The 22,593-nt window shown below is 48.1% G+C and overlaps 1 protein-coding gene across 1 annotated transcript in view; it reads left to right on the top strand.

Moving 5' to 3' along the window:
* The window catches only part of LOC138296981 (WAP four-disulfide core domain protein 8-like), a 300,160-nt gene that overhangs the window by 249,017 nt on the left and 28,550 nt on the right, over window positions 1–22,593 (top strand). The gene's annotated exons all lie outside the window — the stretch shown is intronic.

Here is a 22,593-nt window from a genome sequence, read left to right on the forward strand (position 1 = left end):
AAAAATATTTTTTTATTTGCCCATAAATGTGGCCTTTTTGGATGAGCGTGCGCCAAATTTGGCCTTTGCCTACTGCAGCGAGGTGAGGTCCAGGTTGTTACACTTCATGCAAACCTGTGCACATTAAAAAGGTTAAAGTGATAGGGAGTCAAAAAATGAGCTTTCCCATTTTAGATCCCATTATACATTTTGCTCTCAGTTACAACAACTGAACCTATTCACACTTTGAAAATGGACATTTTCTGGGAAAGCATGCTCCTGTAAATCCTTTCAGTAGTTTTTGAGAGATTGACATTTAAAAAATATGCCAGTGAAATGGTTTGAAATTGTTTTGTATATATTAGCCATTTGAAGTCACAATTTGGAAAAATGATTTCTGTCAACTAGATTGCCTGGTAAAGGGTATAATTTTTCCCTGAAAGTTTGATAATCACAATTTTGTAAAAAAAAAAAACAACAAAAACGAAGCTGAGGAAAATTAATTTCTACAGAAATGGGAGGGCACTGTGAGACGTGCCACACTAAACTCCAGGTGGGTGCTCAGGGCTCTCTGAAACAAGCATTTGCAATGCAACAGGGTCTTGCATTCCTCTGAGTGAGAGTCATTAGCAGTTGTTAACTCCTAACCGGATTTTTCTTGCCGCATTAAATGGAAAAAAAACGCTCAATCAAGTTGCTTACAGTTCACTCGTAGTGAAACCTATCGGCAAAAGTGCAATTATCTACGTAACCATCAAAAGTGTAATTAACTATGTAACAGGGTCGATGTTATGTAAAGTGCTCGACTCCTGCCAAGAGAGATCACGCTGCGAAAAAAAGATAAAAAGTAGTCCATAAACCTGACGGGAAACAGCGAGACTCGCATGTTTTCAGTACTTGGTCACTGCGCTCTAGAAGGGCTAGCCACCAGAAAAGGCATGACGTATGCGTGCCTTCCACTAATGAAAGCAAGCAGATTTTAACAGGCAAGCCCACGAACCAATGAAAGACACTGATGTGACATGGACGGGGCTCCAAGCCCTTTTCGAACTCCTAAATCGTCTCACAAGCGAAATGCATGAGCAAGCGCATGCGATGCAGGCTCGACCCTAACAAGAAAAACGAGGACACATTCAGGAAAAACTAATGCCCAAATTTAGGAAGGGCCTAGCGCCACCTAGTGTCACATTAGCATCATTGTTTGTGGTATGCGGAGGTAGATTGGCAAAAACTCTGTGCCCAATTTAGAAGGTGGTGCAATGCACGCATTGCACCACTTTGTAAATCTTTGCGCCACATTATGCCTCTGTCAGGCATAATGAATGCAAGGGGGGGGTGTTCCTCCATTAGGAGGCCCAGAAAAGTGGGATTCCACTGCGCCATTTTTCTCGTAATTTTAATGACTGCTCAGTGCAGGCATTAAATTGAGGCACACAATTGTTTTATAATGGGCCTCTATGAACTTTAGAGGATTAGTGCCAATCAGAAATTATGATGCTATTGATCCTAACGTGCGCTGTATCATTAATATGGCGCACACATGGTGGCATTAGGGGGGCGCAATTGGCACAAGATAAGTGGCCCTTCATTTAATGAAGCACCACTTTTCCTAAATCTGGGCCTAGGTGCACTAATGTAAAATTTTGATTTTCTGACCCGGGCAGTTGCTGAAGGTCAGGCCAAAGATCAAACCTTCTGGGCAACTCGTAGTGTGCTCATCGAAACGCAGTGATGAAGGGTTGATGGCAGGTGAATGAAATACATAAAAAAAAAACTTTAAAAAAACTAGCAATTCACAGAAAAACACACAGTTAAAGGTTGCTCATGTTTCAGTGAATACAAAACCATGAAACCACTGAAATTTGCTATTTATGCTAAGCACTGCAGACACGCCATACCTCACACCATATTCCTTGTTGTACCCGTTTGCTGAGGGAGCTTGATTAAAAGCTTTTGGAAAAAAGCTTTTAATCAAGCTCCCTCAGCAAACGGGTACACTGGGTGTGGCACATGTCACAATGTGCATTGCCCACATTGCATGCAAAACAGTGGAATTTCAGGCATTTTAAAGGACTCTAATCACTGAAATACACCTGACCTGTCACTGTGTTTTCTTCAGTGAGTAACTAATGGAAGCCTCCCTTTAACACCTGTTCTGAGCGGGCATTAAACGTGTCAAAAACAATGACACGTAAAAATCTCTTGACTTTCTTTGCAGAATTCTTTTGCCTCCGCTAACAGGGGAATGCCCCCTTTGCATACATCATGCCTGGTGCAGGCATAGTATTGTGCAAAAGGTTGCAAAGTGGTGCAATGCATGCATTGCGCCATTTTGTAAATATGGCGCAGCGTTTTTGGCCTTCTAATGCCACATTATTTTAAAAAGAATTATGCTAATGTGGCATTAGAATGGTGCTAGGAGCTACTAAATGTCCCTTAGACTTTTGGTCTAAGTTTACCTTTGTGAATCGGGGCAATGGTGTGGTATCAGAACATAGCTCGCAGGTAGGGTTGCCACCTAGCCGGTTCTCACCTAAATCACCTAATGCCGGTATTTTTCACCCTTATCTAGACACACATCAAACAGCACACACAAATAGAAAGCCTTTTTACATGTGCTAATGATCCCTGGCTAACTATTAAAGTAAACAAAGGCAGAAAGTTATGTTACAAGTGAATTCATACGCTGTTGTTTGCAGTCCTATTTGGTGTCACTTCCGGGTCTTTGGAGATTCTGAAAGCAACAACACTGCACTCAGGAAATTGTCTGGCGGGGGTATCAAGCCTTAACGTCATTTAGGGGTCACCAGGGGTGTATGTGAAAGTCATAATATATTCATCAATCCTTCATTCCCTCCATACGATTCTGTGAGAAATAGCAGAATTAGGCCAGACTCATCCTTTCACTAGATGTGTCTATTAATGGAACGTCAAGATATATATATCATACCTAATCTACTATGAGGGGGACCCAGAAGTGCATAAGTGGATCCCACCATAACTTACTTAAGTAGGATTGTTTACTTATGTATGTAACATAATTCCCTATTTTAGAGGTCACACCTTCTTATGCATGTGAGTTGAAAGATAAAAATAATGAAAAACAATCTCACTCACATGTATGCATGCCAAGTGCATAATGGGCACATCACACCTCACACGTATTCATTACACTGCCAGCAAAAAAGTAATAGCACAAAACAGTGTTAAAAGATAAGGAATTCCATACATACAATGTGTTACTCTACTATCTTCCATACGACAGGGGTGTGTCTAACTGGGACTGTGATGAATGTCTGCTGTGATGTACACATATCTTGAGTTACGATGTTAGTAATTTCAACCAGGGCATAACACTGATAAGTCTTTCTCATTTTCTAAGCAATTCTGAGACTTATAGGATGCTTTTCCTACTGAAAATCTGTGGGTGACGGAATTGTGTAGTTCGCATGTGAAATCCACAGCTGATTACTTTGCATCATAAAGTCATGAACTATCTCTGCAAATGTTGTTTTATTAACAGAGAAGTCTGGTGTGTGCCCTACAGTTATATAAACCTGCATGATCAGTCCTCTGCCCAGAACATGCAACAGTGACAGCAACTGTTTTGGGGTCAAAAAGTGCTGCCAGCATGGCTGTGGCTTTGGGTGCAGAGACCCTTTGACAGGTACAGTACTAGTACAAACCTGTCTATGAACAGGGCACAGATTCACTGCTCTGATCCTATTACAGCTTGTTAGATAATGTGATGTTCACACCATAGAGATCTCTTTGGAAACTCCAAGCTGAATACCAGTGGTCCATAACATAACCTTAAATTTACAAAAGTTCTAAGAAATGTACTAAGTGTATGCCTCATTATAGCCCCATTTTAGAGATCACATGGACATCGTACATGCTGTATTGCTCACTCTTAAAATGTACTCTTTACCATTCCAAAACAGTTATCAGTAGAAGCCCTGCATTGTATGTGGGGCTCTTGTTAGAAGGAATCACAAATGTTTCTTTATTTAACTACACGACTTGCATCTGGTGTAGGATCCTTCTACAGCAATGAAAAGATCTGAACCACAGCAAAGAGTGGTACTAAGCAAGGCAGGGAGAAGGAAGAAACTGCCAAATTAAGCGACAGTGCCCAATCCTATATTACAGAATGAATCACATGGCAATCTACCCCACTCATAAAGCAGTGATTCCTTCTCAGAAACATGCAACTACCGGCAGAACTCACCTCAGATGAGAGAAACTGCTGAGCAAAAAAGTGACAGCCTCAATCCAGCCCCAATCCAGCCAGCAACGCAGGGCCATTGCACTCAGTCAGCAGTAGAGTTGAATTGCCATCGTAAGGATAGGCATCGATCATGTGATGCCCAACAGATAGAGCCATATTGACCTTTGAAGAAGAATCATCACTGATCCGTGCAACCTCATAAACTGGCAAGTGCCCATGCAATAAAAAGAACAAACTATCTTGGAGGGAAATAAGAGAGAATTTCGGTCCAGCACACGTCTTCCCAGTCAATACTGTGCTTAGCAAACAAGAAGTGCTGTTCTGTAAAGAAGTCAGATTAGCCAAACTATGGTAAAAAGGTCCCTTCAGTTTCACAGGAGTAGCCTTTATAGGATGCACAGTACCTCACCCACCAATGCTGTATGCTTCAGTATCAGGTCATCAACATTGTGGGGTCTATGGATCCCCAGACTACTCCTGGTCACAGGTTTATCCTCTTTGTCGGAGGGGAGCTCCAATAATCAACACAGCCACCAGGGGGCTCTTCTACAGAGATCTTTTCCTGTCTGTTTGTCTGATGGTGTTCAGTCTGAAAACAGTCATTCTTTCGTGCTGTGAGTGCAGATCAGGGTGGTGCCAATAAATAAAATGAACATCCAAATCAGTGTTATTCCGGGTGGATGTCCTTGTTAAGGTAAAAGAAAGTCTAACATCTGGGATGAGGACTGTCCCAGTGTTCAGTATGTAGCCAAAATGTGTCCTAGAGGGTCAATGGCAATTCATCAGGACCATAGTCAAAAACATCTCATCTACTATGGGGGACAACCCAAGGGGCAGAAATGGTGCCCTCTGTAAGTAACTTAAATACAATGGTTTACTTATATATATATGACATAACCCCCCATTTTGAGGGGTTACGTTGTTTTATGCATTTTACCTGAAAGCTAAACATTACAACAAATAAACAACACATATTAAAAACCTGCAATATTGTTTTGTGCTTTAAAATCTGTACCGTGTCACCAAATTGCATGCACATGTGTGCATGTGAAGGTGGATATTTACAAGAAAGTGGTGCATCAGTCCTGATGTGCCACTCTTCTTGCTTCACCCTTGCCCCACCTAACGACACCATGGTTGTGCCTTATTTAGAATGCGGCGCACCCTGGCGGTCGTTAGCACAACATCGTCACAATTCTTGACACTGTAGCGGCGCTTTCCTGTACTAGCGTGAATAGCGACAATAGTGCAGCAAAGCAAAGGCAGACCCATGGGTGGGTCATTTGAATGCGTGCCTTGAGCAGGCATTAAAAATGATGGAAAAAATGGTGCAGTGAAATGATGTAAATTTCACTGCACCATTTTTTTGGGCCTTCCTGCACAGAAACACCCCCTTGCATACATTATGTCTGGCGCAGGCATAATGGGGCGCATGGGGTTACAAAGTGGCGCAATGCGTGCATTTCACTACTTTGTAAATATGGCGCGGGGCAAAGGCAATGATGCTATGGCGGTGCTAAGGTAGCACAATGTGCCCCTTAGTGTCATAGTGGGCACAGAACAGCACACTTAACACAATGACGAATGTGAACTCCTAATGGTTCAGAGTCATGATACAAGTGGTAAGGAAAATATATCAGTTGCGTACCCATTTCCCACGTTTTTTTAGAGCCCCTGGGTACAAATGGATGTAAACTCCCTTGCCGCTATAAGCGGATCGATACAAGGATTACTGAAGGGTAATATAGAGGGAAATACTCTTTTGGCAGTTTGAGTTCTCTGATTCACTTATTTGCTAATTGTTAATCTTTGCTGAGTACCTGCCCACATCCACAAACATAAACATGGGTTGCAGCAGGGTGGTTGGCTTTTTTATGGAGACTGAGGCCAATGCAGATAGCAGTGCATTGAGTCACCGCATGAGTGTGTAACTTATTTATGCTTGGGAATGTTCCAGCGCATCTAGGGGCAGATTTATGGAAAGTGGTGCTGCTCCTTAGCGCCCCCTACCGCTACCATGTGTGCACCATATTTAAAATACGTGGCACCATGGCGCAGAGTAGGGGGCAATAGCGTCATTTTTCATGACGCTATTGATGTACTCTGCAGGAGTAGCACCAAAATATTGGCCCTACACCTGCAGAGTATATAGGGGACCATTATAAATAATAGAAGCCCCCTTTTACCGCCTGCTTTGAGCAGGCATTAAAAGTGGCGTACAAAATAACGCAAGGAAATCTCTTTGATTCTTAGGCCATTTTTCCGCCCCCTTTCTAACAGGAGAAGGACCCCGTTGCGTACATTATGCCTTGCACAGGCATAATGTAGCAGAAAGAGTTACAAACTTTGTAAACAAGAAGCTAGGATTTTGACCTTGTTGGGCGACATTAGTGTAAATAAAAATTACGCTAATGTGGCGCATAGTGGCGCTAGGGGATTATAAATATGCCCCCTACTATGTAACTCCATGCACTGAGTTATAAAAACCTGTTCAGCTCTAAAAGGCAACAGGTTGGTATTTTTGAGTGCCATCTTTGAAATGACAAGGGCCATATGAAAATGCATTTTGGCATATTTATGCTGCTGTGATGTGTCTATAGTGCATTACTTTTCGAAGTCGGAGGGTATGTGAGTTTCAAGTGCGATTGGAGTAACATAACAAATAAAATCTGCCCTCAGTATTACACATAAACATCAGTACATGTTGATGGCGTTCCAGCCTTGACCTGTAGCCACTCCAACACCACCCACAGCCAAAGGCCATGCATGGCCAGGGGTTGGCTGCCACATGTGGTTGGGTGCAGGGCCTGCCCACAGACCAGGCCCTATGGCCAACCTCTGCCATGCATAGTCTAACACTGTGGTTGGCCATCTCTGGGGAGGGTTGGGTGCTAGACCTGGCCCAGGCCAAAAGGTAGAGATGGGTCATACATGACAAAGGTAGTTAGATTTTAACTTAACATTTAAAAAAAACGTAGAAATGCAGTGAAAAAACACTACCATTTATAAACAATAAAACTCTGAAACACACCAGATATACGTAACTGACATAAGTAAGACCTCTGTGATGCGCTTCTTATGACCTCACAAATTACATCAATAATGGAATCTGAAATCTATGGCAGCAAAAGTTATATATATATACATATAAATATATATATATATATATATATATATATATATATATATATATGTCAGTTACATATAACAGACACATTTCAGTTTTTTTAGTTTTTAAATTGAACTATCTACCTCATTTGTTACTCCACATCGTGAAGTTCTCATGTGAAATAGAATTGGTGATATTTGTCTGCTGATAAATTTGCATCATCATCTCATTTGATTTGCCTGCAAATGTTTTACTTACTAATAAGCCTGCCATATGTCCTGCAGTAGGACTCATGTGTGACATATTTCCTCTGCCCAAATTTGCAACAGTGACACCTACTGCAAAGGGATACAGAAGTGCTGCCAGCAATCATGTGGTTATGGGTGTACAAACCCTGTGAGCAGAGGTACAGTACCAATCCAACCCTGTCTATAAACAAGGGCATAGATTAAGGGACATATTTATACTTGTTTTGCGCCGAATTTGGGTCATTTGTTTAATGCAAATTTGGTGCAAAACTGACTCGATATTTATACGCTGGCGCTAGACCCATCTAGCACCAAGGTTATGGAGTTAAAGTAATTTTTTGGACATTGAAACCTACCTTGCGTCAATGAGATGCAAGGTTGCGTTCCTGTGCAAAAAATGACTCTATGGCCTTAGTGCCATATTTATCCCCTGTATTAAAATCACGCATGGGGGAGGAGGGGTCAAATAATGGTGCAAAGCTTGCTTTGCACCATTATTTAATGCCTGGGTCAGGGCAGGGGTTAGGGGCCCTGTGGGCCTATTTCCATGGTGGAACACAAGGAAATAAGCCCACAGGTGCCCTCCCCAGGCTCCAGGGACACCCCCACCCACACCAAAGGGACAGCAGAGGATGAGGACCCCATTCCAGGTAAGTATAGGTAAGTACAGGAAAGTTTTCCTTTTTAAACTGCCATTGGTGGCCCTGAAATGGGCCCCCCAACATGGCATTGGGTGCCATGGCCATGAGCGGGGAACCCTGGCCCACTGTGCTCGCCATTGGGGTGATGGGCATGACTCCTGTCTTCTAAGACATTACCGCCAAAATTTACACACCCACACAAGTCCACCACACCAAAGGTCAGTGATAAACTGGCGAAAACAAAACTGACACCGTCACACCAACAGAAATACGCCCACACTATCACGACTCACGAATCCACGCAGTGGTCTTCCAACCGCGGTATTCCATTGGCTGTACACACCGCAGCGCTCAAAATACACACACATCTACAAAACACAGCCACATTGGACAATTCGAAATACACACACCTGATACACATACATACACCACTCCCACTCACCCAATACAACATAAAACACACACCCACATCACCCACAAACCCCTACGCCCAAAATTTCTGAAAGAAGGCCAGAGAGAGACACTACAAACTACAACCAAGCATCCACAGGGACACAATACCTTCACCCACACTACTTCCACGCACCTCACACAACACACCACTAAATATCACCCCACACATCACAACACACACCACCCCACACATCACCCACACCACCCCATGGCACAGTGGGACAGCACCCATGAACATGGGATGACATCAGGAAGAGGTGGAACGACCTACGGGGAAAGGTGCGTTCCGTCGTATCAAGACACCACCTGGCGGTTCAGAGGTCTGGCGGCGGACCCCCACCTCCTCCCCCACAACTAACAACATGGGGGGAGCAAGTCTTGGCTATTCTGCATCCTGAGGGCCTTGCTGGAGTAGATGGAGGAATGGACTCTGGTAAGGCAATTCTTCACTACTATATCCCCCACCCTACCTGCATGCCATCACATACCCCCACCTTCGCCCTCACCCCCATCACTCCAACTCCTCACAAATGTCCCAATATCACAAACCACACATCCCAACACCAAGCCCTGCATGCAACAACAAAGCATGGACACCCATCACCAAAGCATGGCCACTGCACATACCCATACACACCCCTAAACCATCATCACACAAGCTCCCACACAGGAATGCTAGCACTGGGGTACACAGGCACCCACCCATTGCACACCATGGAACACACAGATGCAATAATCATGCTTTTATACCCCTGCAGGACCCCTACCCAACGTCACCGCACAGGAGGGTCCAGACATGTCCACACCACCAACAGAAGAAGCCCACAGTGATGACAGCAGTTCTGTCCAACTGGATCTAGATGCCCAGCCCGGCACATCTGGGACCTCAGAACAGTTGGTTCCCCTCACGCTGGCACAGGCCACCACAGAGCTACCCCCCTCTGGAAACACCAGCACAGCACCCACCCAGCGGGCCCATACCTCTGTCCCAAGGACACATCAAGGAGCAGTGTGTCCACCAATACAGGGAACCCAGGCTAACCCACCACCCCAACAGCAACAGGGACCTGGGGGAAGTGGCCACACGGTCCAGGGGACAGAGGCCCAGGGAAACAGGGGAACTGGGAGGGCTGCTGTGCGACAGAGGGAGGACAGGCCCAGGGAACCGACTCTCCATGAGGCCCTCTCCAACATCCTGGGAGCCTACCATCACTCCCAGGAGACAATGGCAACGATAATGGCCAAGTTCCAGGAGACCCAGCGGCTGCAGGAGGAACAGTATTTGGGCTTCAGGGAGGATCTCAGATACATCAATTCCACCCTGGGCACCATCGTAGGGGTGCTGAGGGAAGTCCTCAACACCAGGAGGGACACTGTGGCACAACAAGGGGCCCCTGACAGCCAGGACGATGAATTGCCCACCACCTCCGCCGGTGCTAGTGGACAGGAGGCACCGCCACAGGACCACCACACCAGCACCCCACCCCCTGCAGAGGAAGAACCACCCCGCAAACCGTCCCTGAGATCCAGGACAAAGACAGAGAACGATGCCAAGACCCCAGCCAAGAAATGAGACCACCCTGAATGTCATCCCCCTGTCCCACTTTGTAACCCTGTCCATCCATCAGCTGCCCCAGCTCCACTTCCTATGCCCCTTTGGACAATGCACCTGTGAGACCAATAGACTGGAATCTGCCATGGACATTCCTCCACCATCACCCCTCACCATTTTACAACACCCTCCAATATTTAGCACTTAAATAAACACCCTTAAAGCACAAAACAATCTGGAGTCTGTGATTTCGAAATGTTTTATTAGCAATTACAGTGACAAAATGCTCTTTCAATAGTAATGTCAACATACCTATGTCACACAGCTATAGTCCATGAGGAAACAAAGCAGATGTCACACAGTGGGACCCACATCACTGAAATCGTAAGGGAAAGTGACAACTCAGTGACCATACACTGTGTGAAAAGGACAGACAGTAGAGAGGTAGTAGTGATAAAGTACATGTAGGAGGCAGGTTTGTTTTCTTACCTGTGTCTCACTGGAAGTATTGCAGGATCACAGAGTCCCTGTTGTCGACGTCATCTTCTTCTGCTTCCTCGTCTTCGCTGTCCACAGGCTCCACAGCTGCCACAACACCTCCATTTGGACCATCCTCCTGCAGAAAAGGCACCTGTCATCGCAAAGCTAGGTTGTGAAGCATACAGCAGGCCACGATGATCTGGCACACCTTCTTTGGTGAGTAGAATAGGGAACCACCTGTCATATGGAGGCAGCGGAACCTGGCCTTCAGGAGGCCAAAGGTCCTCTCTATAACCCTCCTAGTTCGCCCATGTGCCTCATTGTAGCGTTCCTCTGTCCTGGGATTCCTCACTGGGGTCAGTAGCCATGACAAGTTGGGGTAGCCAGAGTCACCTGCAAACTGTTAGACACACACCAACCTGTAGGGATATCCCCAGACCCAGACAAATATTCCCAACAATTTTGTTCCAGGTACTCACCTAATAGCCACACACGGTGACTCTGGAGTTGCCCCATCACATAAGGGATGCTGCTATTCCGCAGGATGTAAGTGTCATGCACTGAGACAGGGAATTTGGCATTAACATGGGAGATGTACTGGTCGGCCAAACACACCATCTGCACATTCATCGAATGGTAACTCTTCCGGTTTCTGTACACCTGTTCACTCCTGCGGGGGGACCAAGGCCACATGTGTCACATCAATGGCACCTATGATGTTGGGGATATGTCCCAGGGCATAGAAATCACCTTTCACTGTAGGCAAATCCTCCACCTGAGGGAAAACGGTGTAGCTCCGCATGTGTTTCAGCAGGGGAGACAACACTCTGGACAATACGTTGGAAAACATAGGCTGGGACATCCCTGATGCTATGGCCACTGTTGTTTGAAATGACCCACTTGCAAGGAAATGGAGTACTGACAGCACCTGCACTTGAGGGGGGATTCCTGTGGGATGGCGGATAGCTGACATCAGGTCCGGCTCCAACTGGGCACACAATTCCAGGATTGTGGCACGATCAAACCTGTAGGTGATGATTACATGCCTTTCCTCCATTGTCGACAGGTCCACCAGTGGTCTGTACACCGGAGGATGCCGCCATCTCCTCACATGTCCCAGCGGACGGTGCCTATGAAGAACAACAGTGAGCACAGAGTCAACCAACTCAGAGGTACGTAAACACAGCTTACTCAGAAAACCATTCATAACCCGATTTATGCCTGTATGAGTGTTGAGCCGAGGCCTAGGTATGTGTGACGCAGTTATAATTCAAGCCATTTGGGCCCCTGAAATGGCGGCTTCCTGACCTGCAATGGGATGTGAGGTAACTGCGCTGGCGTTGTACACCGCCGCGGTAGGCGGTCAAAGACCGCGGCGCAATTCTGCATTGGTTAACATTGGACCCTATGGGTCCCAGGAGCCAATGACAATGTACGCCGGCAGTGACGGTACGCACCGCCGCGGAGGTGACCGCCATTTTCTATCTGTTCAATCACTCGATACCTGATCTTTGACAGGAGAGGACCTACACTGCAAGTGCTGCTGTGACCTCAGTCTGGAAGAGACAATGGCTAGTGCGTCTGGGGAAAGGGCCCCTGCCTTCACTACGGAGGAGTTGGAGAAACTCGTGGATGGAGTCCTCCCCCAGTACACGCTACTCTACAGTCCTCCAGACAAACAGGTAAGTAAACTGGGAGCATGTTGTATGGGCAATGCCTGTGTGGAGTGTGGTGGATGAAAGAGAGGGGGGGTGAGAATGAGGCATGCATGAAACGACAGTGAGTGCATGTGAAACAAGGCAAGGGTAGGGATGCGGGCCAATGACTGTGACGGTGCAGTTGGTAATAATTTCTCTTCTTCCCCTGTACAATTCCTGTAGGTCAGCGCCCACCAGAAGAAGGATATTTAGCGTGCCATCGCCAAGGACGTCTGTACCCTGGGGTGTCTATCACAGACGGAGCACCCACTGCCATAAAAGATGGAGGACATTCGCCGCTGGAGCAAGAAGACGGCGGAGGCCCAGCTGGGGATGGCCTCCCAACGTGTGAGGGGTGCCCGTCGCACCATGACCCCCTGATGTTCAGGATCCTGGTGGTGGTGTACCTAGAGTTGGATGGGTGCTTGAGGGCATCACAGCAGCAACAAGAGGGTGAGTACACTCTCATTCTGCTGATTCAGCGCGCAGTGGAGATGTCTGGGTGGGGGAGGTGGGCTGTGGGTTTCCCTAGGCCAGGGCGAGTGTGCTATTAAGTCCCCTTTTTCATGCAGAACCTGTGGCACCTTCCCCACCTGGGTACAGTGCCAATTACACCTAGTCCGGCTCCTGTGACATCCATGTGTGCCGATATCGGCCATAGCCTTGTAGGCCATTTACCAGGCATTGAATAGTGGACCCCAAATGTGCTGCGTAATGCAGGGGGCTTCTGTGTCTGTCGTGTCCGCCAACGGTAGCGGTAATACATGCACTCACCTTGTTTTTCTTCTGTCTCCCCCCCTTTTGTGGTCTCCCTGTACATGTGTGCATTAGCATCGTCAGGCGGAGGAGCAGTGGCACCGGAGCAGGAGGAAGCTGCATCCCACATGGCCCTGCATGGTGACACTACGGACTCTGAGTTCACCAGTGGGACGGAGGGCGAGGGGAGCTCCACGGCGGGGACAGGAGCTGACACCAGCGAAACGGACTCGTCCTCTGATGGGAGCTCCCTTGTGGTGGCGGCCCCATCTGTGCCCCCGCATCTACAGGTACAGCCGCCACCCCCCCTCCAGCACCGCCCTTCCAGCAGCCCCTCAGCCTTTGCCCCGTGGCCGCTCACCCAGGAGGGTGGGCATCTCCTTTGCCCCAGGCACCTCAGCCCCTGTCCCAGTCACCCATGCTGCCCTCAGTGAGGAGGCCATTGACCTCCTCAGGTACCTCACTGTTGGACAGTCTACCATTTTGAATGCCATCCAGGGTGTAGAGAGACAGTTGCAACAAAGCAATGCATTCCTGGAGGGCATTCATTCTGGTCAGGCAGCCCTTCAGCAAGCTTTTCAGACTCTGGCCTCAGCACTGATGGCAGCCATTGTTCCTTTCTCTAGCCTCCACCCTCCAACTTCCTCCACAAAGACCCAATCTCCTGTACCTCAGCCTACCCCAAACACACCATCAGACCAGCATGTACACACCTCAGCACACAAGGGAAGCTGTGGCAAACATAAGCACTACACATTCCAGAGGCACTCACGCAAGCATCACACACATGCAGACATACCAACACCCACTGCCTCCACTGTGTCCCCCTCCTCCTCGTCTCCCTTCTCCCTCCCTGTCTCTTCTCTTCTCACACCTGCATGCACTATATCTACAGCCACTACGTCCATCACCAGCACACCCACATCAACACCCCGCTCACATGCAGTCACCACCCCCACTACCATTCACACATCCCCTGTGTCCTCTCCCAGTGTGTCTGTGACGCCACCTCCTGAGGTACACAAACGCAGGCACACACCCACCCAACATCCATCCACCTCACGACAGCCTCCAGCGCATGCACCTTCACGCAAAGTCACCAAACATACACCTCCTATAACCACAACCTCTTACTCCACTCCCAAACCCCCTCCAGCTACCCGTCCCAGTGTTCCTAAGAAACTTTTCATGTCCACCCTTGACCTCTTTCCCTCACCTCCCCCACCCCGTCAGTCTCCTAGGGACCGACTCTCCAGGTCCCAACCTAGCACCTCAGCCACAACATCTCCGGGACCAGTGGTGCCAGTAGTCACCGGATTCTGGAGTCCACCAGACAGCAGGGCACCCAGTGTGGCAAGGAGCCACAGCACGGACAGTCCCCCACCTGTCAAGCATCAAAAGGTGGCCAGTGCCCAGCAGGAGAGTGGGAACACAACAGCCAGCAAAGCCGCTCCCAGGGGCACAGGTGGGAGTGTGGAGTCAGCAGCAACACCTTCCATGGTGGGGAAGGGGCCCAAGAAAGCTGCAAATTCGGGGAGGATCACCATGGTGGAGAAGACTACCAGCAGCCCAGCTGTGCCAGACAGAACCGCCATCAGCCCCGCAGGGCCAGAGAGGACCGCCAGGAGGAGCCCCCTGGGCCAGACAGAACCGCCAGCAGCTGAACCGCTGGGCCAGACAGAACTGCCAGCAGCTGAACTGCTGGGCCAGACAGAACCGCCAGCAGCTGAACCGCTGCCCAAGACAGGACCGCCACATGCACCGCTGTCAAAGACAGGACCACCACAAGCACCGCTGCCAAAGACAGGACCGCCACTTGCACCGCTGCCAAAGACAGGACCGCCACAAGCACAGTTGCCAAAGACAGGACCGCCACATGCACCGCTGGCAAAGACAGGAATGCCACAAGCACCGATGCCAAAGACAGGACCGCCACATGCACCGCTGCCAAAAACAGGACCGCCACATGCAGGATGAAGCACTCTGGACACCATGCCCCCTCCAGAACCAGTGGAGAAAGGCATCCACTACCTCTGTCCTTGGCAGGATGAAGCACTCTGGGCACCAAGCCTTCTCCAGAACCAGTGGAGAAAGGCATCCACTGCCTCTGTCCTCGGCAGGATGAAGCACTCTGGGTACCAAGGCCCCTCCAGAACCAGTGGAGACTGTTATACACTTGAGAGACTGTGGCTTTGCACTCCCCATGATATAGCAGTGTGCAACCCACCCACTGTAGTGACTTGAGAGACTGTGGCTTTGCACTCCCCAGGATGTAGCAGTGGGCAAACCACCCACTGTAGAGACTTGAGAGACTGTGGCTTTGCACTCCCCAGAATAAAGCAGTGTGCAACCCACCCACTGTAGAGATTTGAGAGACTGTGGCTTTGCACTCCCCAGGATAGAGCAGTGGGCAACCCACCCACCGTAGAGACTTGAGAGACTGTGGCTTTGCACTCCCCAGGATTGCACAGTGGGCAAACTACCCACTGTAGAGACTTGAGATACTGTGGCTTTGCACTCCCCAGGATATAGCAGTGGGCAACCCACCCACTGTAGAGACTTGAGAGACTGTGGATTTGGCGTCGTGCACTCAACCGGCTGAGGTGCCCCCCCTTTCCCTTCTCCCTGAGGTGCCTGTTTTATTTCAATCTGATGCCCCTGCAGTGCTCTCTCCGTCACGTTCGGATATCTTGTGTGGGCCTCGCCCATACAGTGTGGGCCCAGTGGTCCACGGACTTTAATGCTGGAATACCCTGGACTAATATTCTTGGTGTATATATTTGTAAATAGTGTATGTATATTATTTGACTACAGAATTTTAATATATTGCAATCGTTCATCTCATTTCCTTTTGTCTTTGCATTCTTCCGGGGGATTGGGGGTGTAACTGTAATGTATCATGATGTATTTGTGTGTGTGTTGTAGTGGGTGAAGGTGGGGGTGTTGCGTGTTGTGTGAGTGTGAGTGTGTTCTGTTTTTTCCCTCCCCCCTCCCCTGTGTCGTAGGTGCAGTGCTCACTGTGGTCTTTTGCGCCGGCGTTTGTGCTCCTGGTAGAGGAGCAAGAAGATGAAGGCTGGGAATATGTGAATGTCTGGTTACATGGCGTCCTGGTTCCTCGTGGGGTGTGCAGAGGTGAGCATTTTCCCTTCGGAGTTCTGTTTCCGCTGTGTTTTTGTTCACAGTGAATCCACCCCGGAAAAGGTGGCGGATTGGCCTGATGTAATACTGTGGGTGATACATTGTCTCCTGCATGTCTGTTGGCGGTGACCGCCGTGCTGTTTGTTTGTACTGCCGTGGCGGTCGGAGTGTAAAAGTGGCTGTCTTTGTTGTAATTAAATTTTTTTATAACGCCGGCCTGTTGGCGGTCTTACCGCCGCTTTAACACCGACCGCCAGGGTTGTAATGACCACCATAACCTTTCCACATGTGTGTTAGAAATTGATTTTTTTGGTTGGCAGTCAGGTTATCCCCTGTCCAAGAAATGACCCTCACTCTGGTCAGGGTAAAAGAGAATCACCCTAAGTTAACCCCTGCTCACCCCCTTGATAGCTTGCACGAGCAGGCAGGCTTAACTTCAGAAGCAATGTGTAAAGTATTTGTACCAACACACACAGTAATACAATGAAAACACTACAAAATAACACAACACAGGTTTAGAAAAATAGTTAATATTTATGTGAACAAAACAAGACCAAATAGGATAACATACACAACATACAGTTAAAAAATATTAATTTACCACTTAATAGCATGAAAACAGTGCCTTGAGGCACAAATACTGCAAGTTGGTATTATGTGATGTCGTGATGGAGTCGTTTCCTACAATGCAATGCCAATGGCGTAGTTTACGGAGTCGTTCGACCTCCAAGTACAGTACCTTAAGAAACAAGTAGAAAACAGGCTGATGCACAGAGTTGGGGAGAGCGGCGTCGCTGGGTCCGATGCTGCATCAGTAATGGTGCCACAGGACAGAAGGACAGAGGCGTCACGCAGCGGCGTCGGGCCCTCACTACAGGGCAGTTTAGGTGAAGCGGTATCAGATGCGAAGTCGGTCCCTTTGTTCTGACAGATGCAAAGTCCGGCGGAGTCACGATGCTACGGGGAACCTCACCGGGTTGTGATGATGTCACAGGGCTGCAGGCGCGGCAATGGCATTGGGCACTGGTTTTTGTCCAGGAATTCACTTCCAGGGGTCCAGGAACTGGAATGGCATCCTCTTGCAGGCTAGAGTCCACAGCAAGTAGACTCAGGTCTGGCTGGTGAAGCCTTTGCTGTCCCTGAGGCTTCAAAACAGGAGGCAAGCTCTAATGCAAGCCATTAGAGTTACTTCTCAAGCAGGAATATACCACAAGGTCCAGTCTCCGTCCCCTTGCACAGGCAGAAGCAGCAACTGCAGAATAGCCCAACACAGCACAGTCACAGGCCAGGGCAGCACTTCTACTCAGCTCTTCAGCTCTTCTCCAGGCAGAGGTTCCTCTTGAATCCTTGAAGTAATCTAATTTTCAGGGGTTTTGGGTCCACTACTTATACTCCTTTCTGCCTTTGAAGTAGGTAAACGTCAAAGAAAAGTCTCTCTTGTTTGAAAGCTCCTGCCTTGCCCAGGCTAGGCCCCAGACACACACTAGGGGGTTGGAGACTGCATTGTGTGAGGGCAGGCCCAGCCCTTTCAGGTGTAAGTGACCACTCCTCCCCTCCCCTGAGCACAGATGGCCCATCAGGATATGCAGGCTACACCCCAGCTCTCTTTGTGTCACTGTCTAGAGAGAAGTGCCAACAGCCCAACTGTCAAACTGACCCAGACAGGGAATCCACAAACAAGCAGAGTCACAGAACGGTTTAAATAAGAAAATGCCTACTTTCTAAAAGTGGCATTTTCAAACACACAATCTAAAAACCAACTTTACTAAAATATGTATTTTTAAATTGTGAGTTCAGAGACCGCAAACTACAAATTTCTATCTGCTCCTAAAGGGAATTTGAGCTTTAATAAAATTTAAAGCTCGCCCCTATGTTAACCTATGAGAGAGATAGGCCTTGCAACAGTGAAAAACGAATTTGGCAGTATTTCACTGTCAGGACATGTAAATCACATAAGTACATTTCCACCTTTAACATACACTGCACCTGCCCATGTGGCTACCTAGAGCCTCCCTTAGGGGTGCCTTGCATATATAAATAGGGACGGTTTAGGCTTGGCAAGTGGATACACTTGCCAAATCGAATTGGCAGTTGAAAACTGCAGACAAAGACACTGCAGTACAGGTCTGAGCCATGTTTACAGGGCTACTAATTTGGGTGGCACAACCAGTGCTACATGCCCACTAGTAGCATTTGATTTACAGGCCCTGGACACCTCTAGTGCACTGTACTAGGGACTTACCAGTAAATCAAATATGCCAATAATGGAAATCCAATTACACATACATTTCACATAGGAGCACTTGCATTTTAGCACTGGATAGCAGTGGTAAAGTGCCCAGAGTATCAAATACAGCAAAAACAGAGTCCAGCACACATCAACAACTTGGGGAACAGAGGCAAAAAGTTAGGGGGGACAATGTGCAACATGGAGTTGGCCACAGGGCCCAGCCTGATGTAGACCTCATTGCCAGCCCCTCATTGTTAAACAACCCTACTTTTTGTAACATTTATTTATTAGTACTGTTGCACTCCCATTGTAGCTCAGAGTCGTCTGGGCTGTCTGCTGCAGGAGTCCCACATGACCACAAGGGGTTCTTGTGGACTTCTGCAGGAGCTTTTGACTGCTCCTTCAAAGCTCTTCAGTGCATCAGGACCACTGAGTCCATAGTACCAAGTAGGCTAATGAGGAAAAAGGCCTTCACAGATTTCTATGTTGTGGTCCCACCGGACTCCTATGGGACCAACCGTACTGATGTCTTTACATTTTGAACTCAAAAACATCTGAGCACATTTTCTCAAAATCATGAAAATATCATACTTTCTGGGTTAATATCTTTATATAGTCGCCACTAGGTAGTTATATTTAGGACCATGTTTCCATAGAACTAGAGCTATTTAAGGAAAAAAAAAAACTATAGATATCTAGGGATGCAGCTCCTCCACAAATCTACTGCAGGTCAATCCACAGATCCACCCACCACAGGAAGAATCTGATTGGCTGGCCACAATCTGGCAGGGAGATTGTGGCCACCATTTTGATGATGATCCCCAGCAGGGCTCAGAGCGGATCTCGGTGTAAATCCACCAGTGCATCTACAGATCTTGTAAAACTTCAAAAAATATGTACAAATGCTTGTACACACTTTTGGCATCCCTCTACACACTCTCACACTCAGTCACAGACACTGTCACACCCAGTGTCTCAGCCAGACACTCACTCTCACATGCAGCCTCCCTGCCAGACACACTATTTCATACCCAGTCTCACATCCAGACATAACCCTTTCACACCCAGTCTGACATTCTAATACACCCTCTCACAACCAGACAGACACTATCACAACTGCTCTCATAACAATACAGACACTCTCACACCCACTCTCACACCCAGATAGGCACTCTCTGTAGGAAAGTACCCTCTTTCTTGGCATTGTTACCCTCTTTTCTGCCTGATGCCAGCTTGTTTAATTGTGTTCACTGGGATCCTGCTAACCAGGGGCCCAGTGATTATGCTCTCTCTCCCAAAACTCTGTATTTCATCCCACAATTGGCATACTGGCCTTCCATGGAAGCCTTTAGTTTATGGTACCTAGGTACCCAGGGCATTGGAGTTTCAGGGGATCCCTATAGGCTGCAGCAATTTTTCTATCACCTATAGGGAGCCCATGCAAAGGGTTCTGCAGCCTGCCATTGCAGTCTGCGTGAACCGGGTGCATGCACCCATTTTCACTATAGATCAATGCACCAGGTCACTATAAGTCACCCCTATGGTAGGCCCTCTCAGCTCGGGGAAAAGGATGCATGTACCTGTTTGTGAGGGCACCCCTGCACTAGCAGAGGTGCCCTCACAAACTTCAGACCCACTTTCCTGGACTTTGTGAGTGCAGGAACGCCATTTTACGTGTGTACTGGACATAGGTCACTACCTATGTCCAGCTACACAATGGTAACTCTGGATCTAGGCATGTTTTGTATCAAACATGTTGGAATCATCCCCCAATATTTTCGCAAGTATTGGTTGCATGATTACATGCACTCTGGGGGCTTCTTAGAGGACCCCCAACATTGCTTCCACATCCTTCTGAGGTTTTCCAGGCAGCCTCAGCTTCTGCCACCTATCAGACAGGTTTCTGCCCTCCTGTTGCTTGACCAGATCAAGGCCAGGAAGGCAGAGCAAAGGATTTCCTTTGGGAGAGGGGTGTTACACCCAATCCCTTAGGAAATAGGGGCTAAATGGCTTGGGAGGGGTAGCTTCCCCAAGCCACGGGTATGCTTTGAAGGGCACATTTGGTGCCATTCATGAATAAACCAGCCTACACCAGTTCAGGAACCTACAGTCCCTGCTCATGCACAAAACAGGACAATGGAAAGGGGAGTGACCACTCCCCTGTCCATCACCACCCCAGGGTTGGTACCCAGAGCTCCTCCAGAGGGTTCCTGGGTTTTGCCATCTTGAATCCAAGGTTGACAGGGAACTCTCGGAGCATCTGAGTGGCCAGGCCAGGCAGGTGACATCAGAGCCCCCTCCTGATAGGTGGTCCCCCAGCTAGGTGACCAATCCCCCTTTCAGGTCTCTCTTTTGGGTGATTCCTCAGATTCGGCGTGCAATATTCCAGCAAGATCCCTCTGCATCACTCACTTCTACCTCTGACCAAAGAAACTGCTCCTGGACTCTCTAGGACCTGACAATCTGCAACAAAGATAAGGATTTTGCCTGGCCCCTTCCAGCTTTTGCAACATTTCCCCGGTTGTGCATCCTTTGCGGACAGCCCGTCTTCAGTCTGCACAGGAAAGAAGAAGGAATCTCCCTTGAAGTGAAGGAGTCACTCCCCAACATCTGCAGGCATCAACAGCAACAACAACTGGCTGCTTGAATCCCCTCTGCTGCTGAGCTGCGTGGATCCTGCAACAAAGAAAGTGGTCAGAAGCGGGTACCAGCTGTCCAACTTGGGTGGCGGTAAGCCCTTGCCTTCCCACGAAGGACAGTACCCCTGTGCACTGCATCCTTTGCAGTTGTCAAGGCTTGTTGACACTTCTTCCAAGGAGTCTTCAGTCTTCCCGTAGCTCTAGCTACTAGCACTCCTTCCTGTGATGCACAGCAACCTGAGTGGCTCTCCTGCATTGTGGGAGTTCTTTTTGCAGTGCTGCATGGGCTCCATTTGCATCTTCTGTGTTCCCATCCTGTGGGACGTCCGTGCATGTTGCCTGTGCTTCTCTGGGCTGTCTGCGATGCTGAGGCCCCCTCTGACTCCACCTCCCAGGTTTAGTCCTCCTGGACCTTGCTGGTCCCCTTCAGCTCCACTTTCCACCAACCGCGAGTCTTGCCTGTGCCAAGGCTTGTTGTTGGAATCCAGACAAGCAAACCTGACTGCAATCTTCCTTCCGGCCTGGGACATCACCTGCATCCTCCAAGAACTCAACTCTAACTCCAACTCAAGGGCTGCATTGCTGTCTTTTTTCCCTCACCGTCGACCAACTCCTGCTATCTTCAGCTTGGTGGGTAGGGGCTCCTGCCCCCATTGGACTCTGCTGTGTATTCTGGACTCAGTCCCCTCTTTCCACAGGTCTTCCTCCTCAGGAATCCACCGTTGGTTTCTTGCAGTCATCTCTGGGTTTTGCAATTCTCTTCTTTTCTTCTAAGTTGGTGTTCTGGGGAAATTCTAGTAATTTACTTCTGCTCTCCTGGTTGCTGGGGGGTGTTGTGATACTTACCTTTGTGTGTTCCTGGTACCCCTATCAACCCTCTACACACTCCACTTACCTGGGTGGGGGTGACACTCTTGCATTCCATCTTTTTAGAGTATGGTTTGTGCTCCCCCGAGGTCCCCTATTCTCTATTGTGTTTTATATTATTTTGACTGTTTTCTAAATATTCTAATGTCTATTTCTGATAACTAGTCTATATAACTTGTGTAATACTTCACCCCAAGTGAGTATTGTCTCTATAGTAATTTTGGTGTTGTGTTACCATAATAAAGTGCTTTACTTTTTGTAACACTGTGTGTATTCTTTCATGTGTGTAAGTGATGTGTGACTACAGTGGTATTGCATGAGCTATGCATGTCTCCCAGATAAGCCTTGACTGATCACCCACAGCTACCTCTAGCAAACCTGGCTTCTAGACACTGCCTACATTTCACTAATAGGGGATACCTGGTATAAGTGTAAATACCTTAGGTACCCACCACACACCAAGCCAGATTTTTACACTCTCACACCCACAGTCGCACCCGGACAGACACTCTCACACCCACTGTCACACCAACACAGACACTCTCAGACCCAGATAGGCATTCTCACACCCAC

The sequence above is a fragment of the Pleurodeles waltl genome, chromosome 5 (genome assembly GCF_031143425.1).
Source record: "Pleurodeles waltl isolate 20211129_DDA chromosome 5, aPleWal1.hap1.20221129, whole genome shotgun sequence".
Classification (NCBI taxonomy): domain Eukaryota; kingdom Metazoa; phylum Chordata; class Amphibia; order Caudata; family Salamandridae; genus Pleurodeles; species Pleurodeles waltl.